The sequence below is a fragment of the Megachile rotundata genome, chromosome 4 (assembly GCF_050947335.1).
Source record: "Megachile rotundata isolate GNS110a chromosome 4, iyMegRotu1, whole genome shotgun sequence".
Taxonomy (NCBI): Eukaryota; Metazoa; Arthropoda; class Insecta; order Hymenoptera; family Megachilidae; genus Megachile; species Megachile rotundata.
In genome coordinates, this window is record NC_134986.1 from 21,216,544 (window position 1) to 21,228,844 (window position 12,301).

The 12,301-nt window shown below is 40.3% G+C and overlaps 1 protein-coding gene across 2 annotated transcripts in view; it reads right to left on the reverse strand.

Moving 5' to 3' along the window:
* LOC100880958 (uncharacterized) overlaps positions 1–12,301 on the reverse strand; it is a 49,904-nt gene that overhangs the window by 19,452 nt on the left and 18,151 nt on the right. The window lies entirely within an intron of this gene.

The following is a 12,301-nucleotide window of genomic DNA, read 5'->3' on the forward strand; positions in this document are numbered from 1 at the left end:
AATTATCTCTTTCGTTGACGGTTCATTTCACCGAAGACTCGTAAAAATGATTGCCCTCACAGACGACGATAAACAACCCGAACGATATCCTCTGATTACCGCACGCTTTGCCGTGATATACGGGGCGTGGTCAATACGAGATTCATTATCTAATTTCATTTTAATGGAAAATTTCCTACGAAATCCTATAATTAGTTAATAGCATTATTTGGAAGGATGTCGAGTGAAACGAGCGTTTTGAACTTCGACCTTTATCCGTGGAACACGTTGCACGTTGAACTTGTGTATGATCAGCGATTAGAACGGTTAAAGTTATCCAAAAGGAAATTCGATCAGAGTTTCGGTTATCTGATCGAAAGAATTTATTCGAGTCGATCTGTAACAACTTGGCAAGATCGACCACTGGTTGAACGTATTTTTTCGAGATACCAGCAACGATTAAGTTATCTGGGAAGGATGACAAAGGATATCTAAAATTTGAATCCCAGGGTTGAAATGAATTCGACCGACATTGATTTTTCAACTTTCGATGTTACTTTAAACCTCTTTTTATTTCCATTTCCTAACATTTGTACTATCTTTATTTATATCTGAAAATTTGAGTGCTCGCTTCTAGATTACGTAGCATCGAAATGACGATTCCTTTTCGCCATTTAAAGATTAAACGATCGAACGATGAAAGAACAGAATTTTTTTCGGAGTGGGAGAATAAGTAATGAAGAAATTTGAACACAATAGATACCGTAGCAGGAGGGCGAGGATTTTTTTACGCAATTTAAAAGAACCATTTATCATCGAGAGAGATGACGGGAAGATTTATTGGCAAATCCGTTTCCCACGATAGCGCTGATGATCCAAAAAATATTTCGCATAGATGGACGAAACTTGTAACCGTGTTCGAACGTTCTTCGTTCCATCGAAGATGGGAAAAAACAACGTTCTAGCTAAGGAAAAATGTCTTTCATATGGTGGCTATAACCCGCGGAATACACGAGCTGTTACGTTTTTGGGTCATTTCTATAGTATTCTTACTTCCTTGAAAATTTTCCTCCGATCTGGTTATCGAGAAAATGTATAAAATTTTGCCACGTCGAATTCCTTCCGATCGAAGATTAACGTTACGATATGGAAATTGCTATTGACGCAAAATTACTGTGAAACTTTCTATCGATATCGATCAGGGCTCGATATTACGAAGTTTTCCTTAGGTTATCGAATTTTTTCCTAGGTTGACAGATATGGTTTTTGGCGTAGATAGTCGATGTTCGTTTCGCGTATTTTCATCATCATAGAATTCGAGAACAGAAATACCTTTTTCTGGCATATTCGTTTGTTTCGTGAAAATTGTTGTCGATACGACTCGTAGTTATTGTCAACGACAAAGGCTGAGCCATTCTCCACGAGCATCGTCACCAAATGATTACGATAATCGTGTCTTTACGAGGGAACAATAGACGTACACTTGAACAGAAACTGGCATACGATACGTGACCGTACCGACTCGACTGCTTGGTATTCCCGTGTCTCTGTTTACCCTTTGTTATGGAATTACACGGATCGTATTTGCCCACGAGAAGACTATGTACCTACTTATGTATATGTTATCCAATTCAATCTTGTTTCTTCGATACTTTACTATTCGTTTCCATAAAATGATATGTGCCTGCAAATAACAGAACCACGAACAAATTTATTCGCATTGCGAAAGATGAGAAACTGGGTCCTTTGTTTAGACGTATGTGAGATATAATTGTTGAATTATCCGAATTCCAAAATTGTGTAATTACGAGGGATAACCGATGTCAGCGAAGCGGTCGGCGAAGTGGTGCGGTGTTTGGTACGAAACGAAGCATGTACAATAGAAATGAATTAGTTACAAAGCAGGACAACGACGGGAAACATTTCAACTCTCTCTCGTCCCTCAACATGTTCCAGAATTCTCGTGTCCTGCTAACCTGAAATTCGCGAGGCTTCGAATTCTTTCGCAAGGACTCTTTTATTTACAGATACGTCAGAAATTCGCGACAACCATTGTCCCGACTCTCAGCCGAGCATCCTAATAATCGTGTTTGCTTCTTTTCCGTTACAAACAGCTTCTTCGGAGAGTTCGCGTTGCTTTATTTGTCTTTTGTCCGTTGTTATTTGCGAACTACCCTCAACACCTTAAATAACACTTATCACGCGTCAAATCTAATGCTTTACGGAAGTGTTTGCTCGATCGTTCTGTTGATATTCGATACACGACCATTCGATATTTTTCAATAAAATGTTCGCACTAGAAATAGAACGGCGAAAAAGGAACAAACGATCGCGCGACTTCCTCGCTATTTCTCCTCGAATTCCAGCGTTTTGACCCAGCTCCTAAGAAAGTCCAGAGAAATTCTTTCCGTGATTCGCATTATTCGACTTATGCGAATCGTGGGATGAAATTTTTCAAAATACCAAAGGCTGTGACGTCGCGTTTATCAAAGGATTCGAGGAAAGGATTTGTCAAAAATTTCTACGGCGCGTATAGGGATAAAACTCCGTAACGTAACTTCGTAAATATTGATTAACGATCAAAACTCATCGTACGAATTATGCGATAAGAAAATTCGTTAGAGTCTTTTTCCGATTTTCCGCAACTTTTCAGCTATTTTACCCCAATGTGTGTCGGCAGACGAAGCGGAGCCAGGAGTACCACGGAATTTCTATTTTCGCGATAGGAATCCTGCAAATTCAGCGACGCGTTTAAATTATATACCAATCGATACGAACAACGTTGCGTTTTATCTACGTACGGTTACATTTCCTCCGATCGATTTTCTTTCAAACTTTTGAGAACCGAAAAGGAAGAAAATATTTAGTGGAGCTAAGTCAAAGATCGTTCGAACGGAATTCGCGAGGGTTAGAGAGAAAACCGCTTCATTAGATTTACGCGGGGTAATTCGTTGGAATTCCATCCCCGGTACCATTCTACCGGAGATAATCATTTTACAGAAAGTACCGCGTTCCAAGGGAGGATTCATGACTTCCGGCATAACGGGTTGGAAGTTCCTTAGCAACCTGGACCTGCATCGAACAACCTAAACGTTTAATCTTTTGAATTCCGAAACGATTTACGGAAATATCACGGTAAGGACGGCAAATCGCGAAAAGGAATTTCGTCGTAATAGTCGCAGAACATTAAAGTAAATAGTTCTGCAGCGAGAGTTCATTTTTCAAGGGTGGTCCACGTAACCGTCACCGATACACGATCACAGAAATACGATTGTTTCGAGTTCCGCGAACCACGCGAGGCAGCATGCCAATGGGGTTAAAAGCTGCAAAGGGAATAACGTGGCTGCGGATAGAATTACGGTCGATTTTTATTTTTTTTCCTATTTCTTCTTTTATTCCTTATTCTTCTCCTTCTTCTTGAGCAAGTTAACTTTCGCGGCAGCGTCCTCGAATGTATTCGCGCCTCGACGTACTCGGAATGCGAAATGAAGATTTACAGAATGTATAATAATTTTCTGCCGACGAATGCTGCTGACTCCTCTTCCCACGTGATTACAGTAATTACTTGCACACGAATGTTTTATCATCGCGTTAAGCGATTAAAACGAAAGAGGAAATAATTTAAAGCTCTTTCCAGGCGGTGCCGATTATTATAAATTTACAGAGGCGGAAATTATCTTCGAATTTTTTGTTCGTTCCCCTTTTTCAAATTTTGCAAAATATTATAAGTAAAAGCGGGGAAACGGAGCATTAGCGGCTGATAATTTATTCACGAGTTAATTGCATCCAAAAAGCGCACACTCCGATTGCAGTTTCCCTCGCAATTTCGTTTGCGACGCTTTGGTTTTAAATCGTCCGTGAAGGAATTCTCGAACAAAGGGAATACTAACGCGTTAGAAAGTAATCAGCTCGAAATACGATAGTTCAATCGGTCTGTATTCGAATAACTTCGACAAATAGAAGCGTCAGCGACGCGATCGATGAAAATTACTGAGCTGCTTTCACGGGAACCCGATGGACCTTGAAAATCCTCGATAGCTCCTATGGAGATCGCGTGACTGCGAGAAGGGCACCGATTTTCCCTGAAAATATGTGAAAACCAGCTGCTTCGATTTTCAAAGCAACGTTTTATTCGTGTCAGATTTGTGTCCACTAGGATTTTCATTCGTATGTAACAGATTAAACTACTTTGCAAACGCGAATGATCAACCACCCGTATCACGAAGCCTTTAAAAAAATAAAAAATTACACCTACATACTAAATAACTGTCGTGTATAAATATTATTTTATTAGCAAGACCTGTCGAGTCTTGGATCAGTATTGCTTTACACTGAAGAAGATAACTAAATAAAGTTACGAAATTTATTTTCGTTAGCATTAATGATTTTAATCCGGTAAAACGAAACAACCGGGAAAATCGATCGAGTTCTGTAAATACAGTTTCAACCAATTCCACAACAGATACGCCGAAGTCGGATTTGTCGTTGATCTGTTTCACTGCAGTGTAGAATACGTCAAAGAACTTATTCGATTAACCATGCACGAAGTGGCTGTTCGTGTGAAATACGATTTAAAGAGCCTTTCGAAACAAAATAAACCAATTGTACTAGCAAACGAAGCTATTACAACTTTGTTATCGTATAAATAATATGTACCAATAAATATCGCTGTCTAGAAATTTAAGAATGGAGCATGCAGTTTTTAAATTGCTCTTATTTATAAATTGTTGAATGGTAAAAGAATGTCCGATTTCTGTTTCCGTGAAAATTATGCAGTTTTCGCGATACAAAAGCTCTTCCGGATATAAAAAGCGATGCATATTCATGGGAACTATGCTGAAAAGTAAGTACCTCGACTACGTTTATACGTCATTGTATCGATTCCCTAATGAAAAAAACATTCGCACGGTTTCAACTACACAAATATCTTTTTTTCATACGCGGTGGATCATCAGAGTCCAATATTTGCACGGGCAAAAAATTGTATACGTGATTCGTATAGAGTTCACGTTCCACTGTCCAAAACATGGAATCTTTAGAACCGATATCGAATGAACAGATACGAAGAATTATGATACGAAGTTCTTCTTTCGATTCCACGCGAATAAATAAATTATGTACATCATGTCGAAACTTCAGAAAGAAGCGATGTAAATAATAACTTTTTTCCAGCGTTGTTATTAGACCGTAAATACGTTATTTTAATTGCATCATTTACTCGTCTTAATAGTATAGAGCTTATCTTGGACCGTATCAAAGTTTGATTAAAGAGGAATGCAACTTCGTTAATTATTATCCAACCAGTGCAGCATGCAGTTAGATTGGCGAGAAATTTTGCTTTCCGTTTTCACTTTAGTTCGTTTGAGTCCCAAGTAAAGTCTCCTCTGCGATCTGTCTATTCCAAATGTCGTCGGATCATCGACTTTGTAAAACTGCTCTAAAATTCGCGTCATAATCGCGTTCGCGTTGTCGTCGTATCAGTTTTAGGTTAGATTAGGTTAATATATCGGAATCGATATCCCTTATATGGAAATTTTCAGTTCGGGAAAACGAATCGCGTTAAATTCCCCTTTGCGAGTAAAGTTTATCGAGGTAACTTGCAAAGTACGATAAAATCTTGGTTTTTCTGGTTGCGCTACAATTGATTAAAATAAAAACACCGATAAAAGGGAAATCGAAGGACCTCCGAAAATACTTTAAAGTTTTATTGATTCTTCGAATCGAAAGCGGTGTTTTGAAAGTCCAACAAAGAAGAGCCATCCTTTACAGAATTTTGTCAACCCCGATAAATCAATGGCACGAATATTTATTGTGCAACATTTGCGATTCAAACATCGAATCTCTGGTGTGCAATATATTCCTACATTATATCGTCGACGGCTGCGGAAATTGATCGCGACCGAAAAAAGAAGCAGCAAGATCATTCGTTACCTTCTATTGCGATGCCTTGTTTCAATTTTACTAAAACACGAGTCTCTTGTTCAAACGCGATCGGTAATTTATTTCCAACCGTCGGGAGTCGATCGACAGGATGAAAGAAATTGTAAAACCCCCCCCGATCGAGTCATGCGTCATTGTCAGATTTTTATTTACGCTAATAGTACGAGCTATTAGATAGCGTTCAGAGACATCCATGTAACAAAAATTCAAGGTTCCGTGAAACGAAACGATTGAATCGACGAACCAGCGAACGCGTAGGAGTCGAATAAATTTCGAGCCAACATTTTGGCATACTCGATATACATATGTATAGGCTGATACAAAAATATGTTAAAATATGTCGAACACGATCAAAGAGCCGCTTACCGTTTTTCAATTCGACGCTCCGTTTTCGATGCATAACGCTTCAAGATTTTCCAGCCGACTTCCGGGGTAACCCGTTTAACCTGTGTAGCTTGAAAATCGATTACCAAATATCTGATCGATTGTATCTCGAACACTAATAACCAAATCGAAAACCGTTAAATGACTTTCATTTCTTTTGGCACGAACATTTTAAATTAAAAACCTGCAAGCGTTTTTATGGGACACATTGATTTTAAAACGTCCTGTATGACGGGATTTTTATAGTGGCAGTTCAGCATACTCGCACGGCAAGTTTCGATATTACGTTCACCACGTTCCTGCACTTTCGTTCAACACGAATCGGACTTTTAGGTTAAGCTCTGCAGATGCTACATTTTCGACGGCTGTACGCTCGCTCGCTTTTTGGAAGATATGTATAATTCTCAAGCAGGAAATATGCAGTACAGCTGTCCATATCTGCGATATTGCAGTCAATTGAAAGTCGATGATTTTTTTTTTAACTTTGTCGAAAAAATCATTGCTGAAAATAAAACAGTTCTAAAGCTATGTTTATACCGCCATCTTTCATCTTTGAAATATCTTAACAAAGTTTGACCACTTATTTTTCTCACACCTGCAAACAAATGGCAGTTTGTCTTTGAAGAATGCCTCCGTACGATGTTCGTAACAAAAGGGTGATTCGTTTCACGAAATGCGAATGAACCATTTTTACACGGAGATACTCTTATTGGAGCGCGAGACGGATATATCCAGATGCAATAAAGATTTTCATAACGTTCGAGCTGTTCCCTGAAAAGAAAAAGAAAACGAACACATGCGTGGGCAGATGGAATCTTCGGCACAGAAATAAAAGAAAAAAGAACTCGGTCATTCTTTTTTTGGGTTCGGTTAAAACGAGTGTTCGATAACCAGTAGTAGTATTTCGACAGGGCGAGAATCGACGAACAGGGAGCAAGACGAATTGGAGCCAGGAAATTTCGCGATTTTGATGGATCTCGATTTTCTCGTAGGGCCATTCTACTACTGTTACAGAAGCATCCCGGCGTCGCGATTGTTCGGTCAAAGGTATCCCCTTTCTCTCGGTCAGAGGTAAAAGAAAAGCCATCGAACATTATATCCACCGATCGTTCAGCTGAAGGGGAATCCGTTCATGGAAGCTGATGAACGTGGAATCACGGAGTCATGGTATTCGATTCAACCATGGCTCTCACCGACCCGAAATGAAAATACAATATTTGCTAATTTCTTGATATACCATTTTATTTATTCGAAATCTACGGAATTTTTCTCAGTGCTAGTAAAGGAACGTATTATTCCTTAACGAACGTAATTAACTTTTAACGATACTAAATAGCAAATTGATCTACATATGATTTCGTCAAATAAATAAATCATATTCTTGATAAAAGGAACTATGTCCTTTCGTTATCCCGGAAAATCCAGTTTATCGAAATATCGATAACATTGTCAGAAGGCAGAGCAATATCGTTACGTTTAAAATAATTATCCTTCGCGACACGTAGCTGGCAGTAGAATAGAATTTTGTCGAGGCAAGGTTGCCAATATCGACACCGTGTCATATCGAATTGATAATACATATGCTGCGAGGAATACGAGTTCGATTAAAATTGCTCGATCATTTTCGTCACGTCTTTCCCATTTTCAAAGGTCCTTCGACGCTCGGCACATGGTCAGATCAATTTCGTAACTATATCGATCGTAATGTCGTTAGCGTTCAAGCATAATTGTTCGACACGATGTATTGTCATTAGGTTCTCGTGTCCCTGCACGTATCGCGGCACAAACGACAAAGGTGTACTCGATCAACGGCGTTGTCCTGGTCGGGCATCAAAGCATACGAATCGCTTCGACGCCGTGCTCTTCCGATTTATGCTTCTCGCTCTCGACACTGTGTTTGCCGTTTCTGCGGCAATTCGAGCGAGTTTCTTGCACGAACCCACGCGTTAAGTCGGACCATTTCAGCCAGATTTATCGTGCGTAACCGCGTGGAAATACGAATTTTTCATGGAATTTTCGAATCTACCGTGTGCGCTGTTCTGCCGCGGTAGGACGCGCGGATACGTAACGCGAGGCAATCTAACACGTAACGATCGTAATTCGTGGCGATTTAACGATCAGCGTTCAACGAACAGTTTATTCTCGTTGCTCAGATTCTCCGTTGTTCGAATCGTTTTCGAACGGCGACAACGACTGTTCCGTAAGACCGTTCCGCAGAGAAGCGTGAATTACGTATTCCGTCTGTGAGTACGCAACGCTCGTAATCTCAATTTCATTATTTACTAGTGACATCTTGTAGGTAGGTGGAATGATCGGAAGGGATACGAGCACGTCTTCCGGCGTATCGCGATCGTCTGTGACGGGCAACGCATGATTTATGATAGGGTAGACTATGAATACCCGCTATATTTACATTTTGATCCGGACCGCTTACAGGACAGCGTTCATATCGTCAAGCGTTGTTAAAATAATGTTCCTCATCCGTCGTCACCGGTATTTCTCTCTCTGTTACCCTCTCTGTTGCTGGACCATCTTCTATTCGCGTTCGAAACTCTGACCGAAGATCGTGCGACCCAATTACCGGAATTAAGGCGAAGCACGTATTTTTAGACGGCTCTCTAGACGATACGAACTCGGCACTAAATTGCATTTAGGAGAACTTAACGCGTCTACTGGCTGTCTGTTGCTTCGTAAACAGCCCTATTAACGTTTTTTCCTCGAATTCCTGGCTGAACCGACGACGTTGTCGTATTCGTATGTCGAATCTTCATAATTTCTCGACCGACGATAAGTAACACGACCATTCGGTGTCGTTACGACATTCATTGACGTCCAGGTTAAACGATTTACCGAGAGAACGCGTTACCAACGACTGGATTAACGTCAAAGCTTCGTGTTCCAGCGAGATTAATAAGAAGTAACGACCACGCAGAAAACAAGTGACGTACGCGATGCTTTTTCTGTTACGCTTTTAACGCCGGCGCTTCTTTACGTCTCTAAACTTCTTACGTTTTAACTGTTTACGAGCCTCCCACAAAATAAACACGGCCGATTGAAATTAATAGAGAAACGAAATTGCAAGAGATTTATCCTGCAGAGAATAAGATCAGGTTTACGAGTTTTTCATGCTTTCAGACTCCGTGCTACCTGACGTTCAACCTTTAAATCAGCCGGTTCGTAAAAAGTTCGATGGCACAGTTCGATTCCTGAAAAATGACGGTACTTTTCCGAACGCGCATTTCGAAGGGAAATATAAATCGAATCCGTAGAATGTAGAATCTGGTGGCCCGAATTTAATGCGATCGTGGAAACGTTAGGGGAGATCCATGACAACATGCAGGACCTGCACGTAAGCGATCACGATAAACGCAGGACGAGAGTGCAACGCAAATACTATAGATAACACGGGTCGAATCGATAAACGACGATATTAGCGATGGCGCGCGTCCCATGACTCGCGTCTCCAGATAAGATGAAATTCACTTATCTTGTTCGTTCTTGCGTGTCCTTTGAACCCTTTCTTCCGTATGTCCTCCGTTATAGACGAAATATCTCATTTTATCAGCACGTAAGAACCTTTCGCTTTCGGTTATCGGTGAATCGGAAGCGATCTTCGGGCCTCTCGTAAAAGAGACTCGAATTGCTGCTTGAAATCCCGCGGGAGTTACAAAGGTACGGATGAAAGCTTCCCAGAGAAATTTCGCGCGATACAACCTCGTTTTTTCTCCGATAGATACTTGTATATCCATCCAACCGGTCAGACAGAAACTCCTCTATCGAATTTCAAAACCGAACGTTCTATGCGCTTGCCTAACTTAATTGTATCTTTGTCTCTTCGATAACGCATTTTAAATCGCAAAAATGATCTAATCTCTTAACATATTAGGAGCGTCAAAGACAAGTGGAAAATGTCTTCTTATACGTTACATATTACTATATGTTTGTCGGTAGTACGGGTCGTGTCGCGATAACCATAATTACATTAAATTTCGGCGAAGTTAATGAAATCATTGTTGCGCAGAAATTTCAGCGTTTCTCGTTCGACCAAAGTTTACGCTTCCCTAGAGACAAAGCAACTACACCGGCTATGTCAACGTGTAAAACCTCTGACGGTGTCAAGAACGCTCCTTTAAAATGGAAGCTGTGGTCTTGAGATCAACACTTGACGTCAGTCTGTTCTATACAGGCTGTTAAATGGATTTCAGATTTACAAGCTAGATAGCACATTCTCGCTACATTGAATGGCAAGCAGTCGAAGAATTTTTATACGAAAACAATGCTGAAGTACAAAGTGCTATATTTGAAACGAAACTACTTGACAATGCAAATAGTTCCAAGTTTCATTACGTCCGTGACGAGATTGAAGTCGATTCGTAAGCATGACAATAACACGCGCAACGGGTTTATCAAAATCGTTATGAAACGATTCGTACGAAATTATGATCCACCATTGTTTGCGCAACGAGTACTGTTTTTCAAAACGAGTAAATCTTCTAGCTTTTCCGATAACGTAAACACCTCGTACTAAGCAAGAGCGCGGCCAAGTAGCCATCTTCAAGTGAAAAGAGCCAGGACCCTACTTGCTTGAATTATGCGAACGTCGTGTTCTCTTGAAGGTATTCAAATCGTATGTACGAAGAAACAGTTCGGCGCGTAACGATAGATTGCTATTGCCCAATTATCGATTCATCTTTTTACGTGGCAATTTTTTGTTAATTCAATTAGTTCGACTCCGAGTTAATCGCTTTCGAACGCGTCGCATGCAAATTGTTCCGTCGAACGAACACGCGACGAAGAAGATCGTTAAGGGTGCAGAAGGTCGAGTAAAGAGAAGCACAATTAATAACCGAAAAATCAATGCCGCCAGGTCAAGTACCGTACACCTATAGATCGAGCTCCCCTGGTGCTGTGTCTGTTACCGCGTCACGACGTGCCTAACGGTATGAATGAAAACTAAACCAGAAAAGAACGAACGTCACGCGAGAAAGAGACGAAACGTCCGAACCGGCGGAAAAAGAGACAGAAACGTGGAGGAAAAGTGCGTTCGAGAGAGATGCTCTCGATAAAACAGAGCGGAGAGATAGAAGCAAAATCCGAGGAAGAATATAAAGTAGAACGTAAGAGAGAAAGGGACGAGAACAGTGAAACGATAGGAAGTAAAATGATATATGTATAACAAGAGGGTAGTCAAGATCGTAAAAAAGGGATGGAAGAAACAACGTGCAGGGAATTAGGAAAAAAGGAAAAGATAATGGTCTTGAGTGTAAGTGACGCTTAAAAATTGAAGTACAAACACTTTCGTGAAAAAAAGGAGAAAAGATGATGAAAATGTAACCGCCGTGTCGCGCCGGCAGAGAAGCTGCGATAATACCGAAAGTAAGAAGAAAAATTAACGACTGAATAAATATAGAATTCTCGTCGAAGGAATGATTCGTGATACACTCGAATATACAGACTGTTTATAACCGAACTATTGTAAATAATTCCAGTCAGGACGGTCGCGTATTCTATGAATCTCGAAACGTTCGTTACCGGTTTATTTAAAAAAAGTTTTGTACCCGAAATATCGAATATGCCGGAAAAGCTTTTTCGTATAATTCTACCCCAGAATTTAAAACACGAATTCGTTGGAAAACCTAAAACGCGAGGTTTTCGCTTTTCCACTCGTCTCGTTAATCGGCGCGAAAGGGTACGCAAGACCGAGCAAAGAGAAGGAAGAAATAATTAGAACGTTTAAAATCTTCGAGAAACTAAGAGATTAGTAAAAAAAGAGAAACAAAAAAGATAATTTCTAAAGGTTAAAGGGTGCAAGCGTCGCCTAAAAACCACGGATAATGTAAGAGACATTGGTTAGCCGAGAAAAAGGGGGTAAGAAGTAAAGTAAGGAAAGAAAAGAAAGATCGAAACGATCGGCGAAGAAAATCACGATAAGAGTTGCAAAGGATGCTGCACGAAGAGGATAGAAAGAAGAACGATAAAGAAAAAGGGGGATAGAGAG